Source organism: Tachypleus tridentatus, chromosome 2 (genome assembly GCF_004210375.1).
Source record: "Tachypleus tridentatus isolate NWPU-2018 chromosome 2, ASM421037v1, whole genome shotgun sequence".
Classification (NCBI taxonomy): Eukaryota; Metazoa; Arthropoda; class Merostomata; order Xiphosura; family Limulidae; genus Tachypleus; species Tachypleus tridentatus.
The window spans coordinates 6,791,854-6,797,976 of NC_134826.1; positions in this window are offsets into that span (position 1 = coordinate 6,791,854).

The window sequence follows — 6,123 nt, forward strand, 5'->3', positions numbered from 1 at the left end:
GTGAGATTGGATGGACTGGCAGTGATTGTAATACTAGTAAGTAACTTGTAGGGACAGAAATATAGTGTATTGTAATACTAGTAAGTAACTTGTAGGGACAGAAATACAGTCTATTGCATTAGTAGTAAGTAACTTGTAGGGACAGAAATACAGTCTATTGCATTAGTAGTAAGTAACCTTGTAGGGACAGAAATATAGTCTATTGCATTAGTAGTAAGTAACCTTGTAAGGACAGAAATATAGTGTATTGTAACACTAGTAAGTAACCTGTAGGGACAGAAATATAGTGTATTGTAATACTAGTAAGTAACTTGTAGGGACAGAAATATAGTGTATTGTAACACCAGTAAGTCACCTTGTAGGACAGAAATATAGTGTATTGTAATACTAGTAAGTAACCTGTAGGACAGAAATATAGTGTATTGTAACACCAGTAACTAACCTGTAGGACAGAAATATAGTGTATTGTAACACCAGTAAGCAACCTAGGGACAGAAATATAGTGTATTGTAATACCAGTAAGTAACCTGTAGGGACAGAAACATAGTGTACTGTAACACTAGTAAGCAACCTTGTCGGAACAGAACATATAGTGTATTGTAATACTAGTAAGTAACCTTGTAGGACAGAAATATAGTGTATTGTAACACCAGTAAGCAACCTAGGGACAGAAACATAGTGTATTGTAACACTAGTAACCTGGGACAGAAATATAGTGTATTGTAACACCAGTAAGCAACCTTGTAGGGACAGAAATATAGTGTATTGTAATACCTAGTAAGTAACCTGTAGGGACAGAAACATAGTGTACTGTAACACCAGTAAGTAACCTGTAGGGACAGAAACATATAGTGTATTGTAATACTAGTAAGCAACCTGTAGGACAGAAATATAGTGTACTGTAACACCAGTAAGCAACCTGTAGGACAGAAACATAGTGTATTGTAACACCAGTAAGCAACCTAGGACAGAAACATAGTGTATTGTAACACCAGTAAGCAACCTTGTAGGACAGAAATATAGTGTACTGTAACACCAGTAAGCAACCTTCGGACAGAAATATAGTGTATTGTAACACTAGTAAGCAACCTAGGGACAGAAATATAGTGTATTGTAATACTAGTAAGTAACCTTGTAGGGACAGAAATATAGTGTATTGTAATACTAGTAAGTAACCTGTAGGGACAGAAATATAGTGTATTGTAACACTAGTAAGCAACCTGTAGGACAGAAACATAGTGTATTGTAACACCAGTAAGTAACCTGTAGGGACAGAAACATAGTGTACTGTAACACCAGTAAGTAACCTGTAGGACAGAAATATAGTGTATTGTAACACTAGTAAGTAACCTAGGGACAGAAATATAGTGTATTGTAATACCAGTAAGTAACCTAGGGACAGAAACATAGTGTACTTGTAACACTAGTAAGTAACCTTGTAGGACAGAAACATAGTGTACTGTAACACCAGTAAGCAACCTTGTAGGACAGAAATATAGTGTATTGTAACACTAGTAAGCAACCTGTAGGACAGAAATATAGTGTATTGTAATACCAGTAAGCAACCTGTAGGACAGAAATATAGTGTATTGTAACAATTAGTAAGCAACCTGTAGGAACAGAAACATAGTGTACTGTAACACTTAGTAAGTAACCTGTAGGACAGAAATATAGTGTACTGCACCAGTAGTGCTAACCTGTAGGACAGAAACATAGTGTATTGTAACACCAGTAAGTAACCTTGTAGGACAGAAACATAGTGTACTGCACCAGTAGTAGTGAGCAACCTGTCGGACAGAAATATAGTGTATTGTAACAGTAGTGAGTAACCTGTAGGACAGAAATATAGTGTAATTGCACCAGTAGTATTGGACAGAAAATAGTGTAATGCAGTAGTGAGTAACCTTGTCGGACAGAAATATAGTGTACTGCACCAGTAGTGAGTAACCTGGTCGGACAGAAAATATAGTGTATTGTAATACTAGTAAGCAACCTTGTAGGACAGAAATATAGTGTATTGTAACAGTAGTAAGCAACCTGTAGGGACAGAAACATAGTGTACTGTAAGCAACCTGTAGTAGAAATATAAGTACTGCAACAGTAGTAAGTAACCTGTAGGACAGAAACATAGTGTATTGTAACACCAGTAGGACAGAAACCTGTAGGTAACAGAAGCAACCTGTACAGAAAATATAGTACTGCAACTAGTAGTGAGTAACTTGTCGGGACAGAAATATAGTGTATTGCAACCAGTAGTGAGTAACCTGTCGGACAGAAATATAGTGTACTGCAACAGTAGTAAGCAACCTTGTCGGACAGAAACATAGTGTACTGTAACACTAGTAAGCAACCTTGTAGGACAGAAACATAGTGTATCTGTAATACCAGTAAGCAACCTAGGACAGAAACATAGTGTATTGTAACAAGTAGCAAGCAACCTTTAGGACAGAAATATAAAGTGTAATTGTAACACCAGTAAGCAACCTTTAGGGACAGAAATATAGTGTATTGTAATACCAGTAACATAGTAACCTGTAGGACAGAAACATAGTGTACTGTAAACTTGACCAGTAAGCAACCTAGGACAGAAGAACATAGTGAACTGTAACACCAGTAAGCAACCTAGGGACAGAAACATAGTGTATTGTAACACCAGTAAGTAACCTTTAGGACAGAAACATAGTGTATTGTAACACAGTAAGCAACCTAGTAAGCAACCATTGTAACAACTAGACAGAAACATAGTGTATGTAACACCAGTAAGCAACCTGTAGACAGACAGAAATATAGTGTACTGTAATACCAGTGCAACCTACTAAAATACACCAGTAAGACAGAAATATAGTGTATTGTAACACTAGTAAGCAGTGGGACAGAAACATAGTAAGCAACCTGTAGGGACAGAAATACAGAAATAGTGTACTGTAACACCAGTAAGTAACCTTGTATTGGTACAGAAACATAGCGTACTGTAACAGTACAGTAGTGTACTGGTAACACCAGTGTAGGACAGAAATATAGTGTATTGTAACAACAGTAAGCAACCCAGTAGGACAGAAACATAGCGTACTGTAACACCAGTGCTAAGCAACCTGTAGGACAGAAACATAAAGTGTACTGTAACACCAGTGCTAACCTTCGTAGGACAGAAACATAGCGTACGTGTAATGTACCTAGTAAGCAACCTTGTAGGACAGAAACATAGTGTACTTGTAACACCAGTAAGCAACCTAGGACAGAAACATAGCGTACTTGTAACACCAGTCGCAACCTGTGTGGTGACAGAAAATGCATAGTGTACTGTAACACCAGTGAGTAACCTTGCTAACCCAGGGACAGAAGACATAGTGTACTGTAACACCAGTAAACCTGGTGGACAGAAACATAGTGTACTGTAACACCAGTTCAGCAACCCAGGACAGAAACATAGCGTATTGTAACACCAGTGCAACCCTGTAGGACAGAAATATAGTGTATTGTAACACCAGTAAGCAACCTGTAGGACAGAAACATAGTGTATTGTAACACCAGTAAGCAACCTTGTAGGACAGAAACATAGTGTACTGTAACACCAGTAAGCAACCTGTAGGACAGAAACATAGTGTACTTGTAACACCAGTAAGCAACCTGTAGGACAGAAACATAGTGTATTGTAACACCAGTAAGCTAACCTGTCTGACAGAAACATAGTGTACTGTAACACTAGTAAGCAACCTTGTAGGACAGAAATATAGTGTACTTGCAACCAGTAGTAAGTAACCTAGGACAGAAAATATGAGTGTACTGTAATTAGTAGTAAGCAACCTTTCGGACAGAAATATAGTGTACTGTAACACCAGTAAGCAACCCTGTAGGACAGAAATATAGTGTATTGCAACCAGTAGTAAGTAACCTGTTCGGACAGAAATATAGTGTACTGCAACCAGTAGTGAGTAACCTGTCGGACAGAAACATACAGTGTACTGCACCTAGTAGTGAGTAACCTACTGTCGGACAGAAATATAGTGTACTGCAACCAGTAGTGAGCAACCTGTCGGGACAGAAATATAGTGTATTGTAATGTACCAGTAAGTAACCTGTCGGGACAGAAACAAAGTGTATTGTAACACCAGTAAGCAACCTTGTCGGGACAGAAATATAGTGTACTGTAACCAGTAGTAAGCAACCTGTAGGGACAGAAACATAGTGTATTGTAACAACTAGTAAGTAACCTGTAGGACAGAAATATAGCGTATTGCAACAGTAGTGAGCAACCTTGTCGGACAGAAACATATAGTGTACACCAGTGCAACCCTTAGCAGTGAGTAACCAACCTGTCGGACAGAAATATAGTGTACTGTAACTAGTAGTGCAACCTGTCGGACAGAAACATAGTGTAATAACCAGTGTAATACATAGTAAGTAACACCAGTAACCTTGTAGGACAGAAATATAGCATGTACTGTAATACCAGTAAGCAACCTGTAGGGACAGAAACATGTACTGCACCAGTAAGCAACCTTGTAGGACAGAAACATAGTGTACTGTAACACTAGTAAGCAACCTGTAGGACAGAAACATAGTGTACTGCACCAGTAGTAAGCAACCTAGGACAGAAACATAGTGTACTGTAACACCAGTAAGCAACCTAGGACAGAAACATAGTAATGTAACACCAGTAAGTAACCTTGTAGGACAGAAACATAGTGTATGTAACACCAGCAACTGTGATACAGTAGTGAGCAACCTTGTAGGACAGAAACATAGTGTACTGTAACACTAGTGCAACCTAAGGACAGAAACATAAAGTACTGTAACCACTAGTAAGCAACCTGTAGGACAGAAACATAGTGTACTGTAACACCAGTAAGCAACCTAGAGGACAGAAACATAGTGTACTGTAACCAGTAGTAAGCAACCTGTGGGACAGAAACATAGCGTACTGTAAACTAGTAAGCAACTTGTGGGACAGAAATATAGTGTAGCAACCTGTAATGTACGTAGTAAGCAACCTGTAGGACAGAAATATAGTGTATTGTAACACTAGTAAGCAACCTTGTAGGACAGAAACATAGTGTACTGTAACAGTAGTGAGTAACCTGTAGGACAGAAACATAGTGTAATTGTAACACCAGTAAGCAACCTTGTAGGACAGTAAACAAAGTACTGTAACACCAGTAAGCAACCTAGTAGGACAGAAAACATAGTGTACTGTAACACCAGTAAGCAACCTGTAGGACAGAAACATAGTGTATTGTAACACTAGTAAGCAACCTTGTAGGACAGAAACATAGTGTATACTGTAACACTTAGTAAGCAACCTTCGGGACAGAAATATAGTGTACTGTAATACTAGTAAGCAACCTTGTAGACAGAAATATAGTGTATTGTAACACCAGTAAGCAACCTTGTAGGACAGAAACATAGTGTACTGTAATAACCAGTAAGCAACCTGTAGGACAGAAATATAGTGTACTGTAACACCAGTAAGCAACCTGTAGGACAGAAACATAGTGTACTGTAACACCAGCTAAGCAACCTCGACAGAAAACATAGTAAGTAACCTTCGTACAGAAACATAGTGTACGCAACAATTAGTAAGCAACCTTCGGACAGAAATATAGTGTATTGTAACACCAGTAAGTAACCTGTAGTAAGTGTACTGGGACAGAAACATAGTGTATTGTAACAACTAGTAAGCAACCTGTAGGACAGAAATATAGTGTACTTGTAATACCAGTAAGCAACCTTGTAGGACAGAAACATAGTGTACTGTAACACCAGTAAGCTAGTAAGTAACCTTGTAGGACAGAAACATAGTGTACTGTAACACCAGTAACCCTGTAGCAACCTAACAACCAGTCGGACAGAAATATAGCGTATTGTAACAACCAGTAAGCAACCCAGTAAGCACAGAAACATAGTGTACTGTAACACCAGCAAGTAAGCAACCTGCAAGCAACTAGGGACAGAAACATAGTGTACTGTAACAACACCAGTAAGCAACCTTGTAGGACAGAAACATAGTGTATTGTAACACCAGTAAGTAACCTTGTAGGACAGAAATATAGTGTACTGTAACACCAGTAAGTTCGACAGAAATATAGTGTACTGTAACACCAGCAAGCAACTTGTAGACAGAAA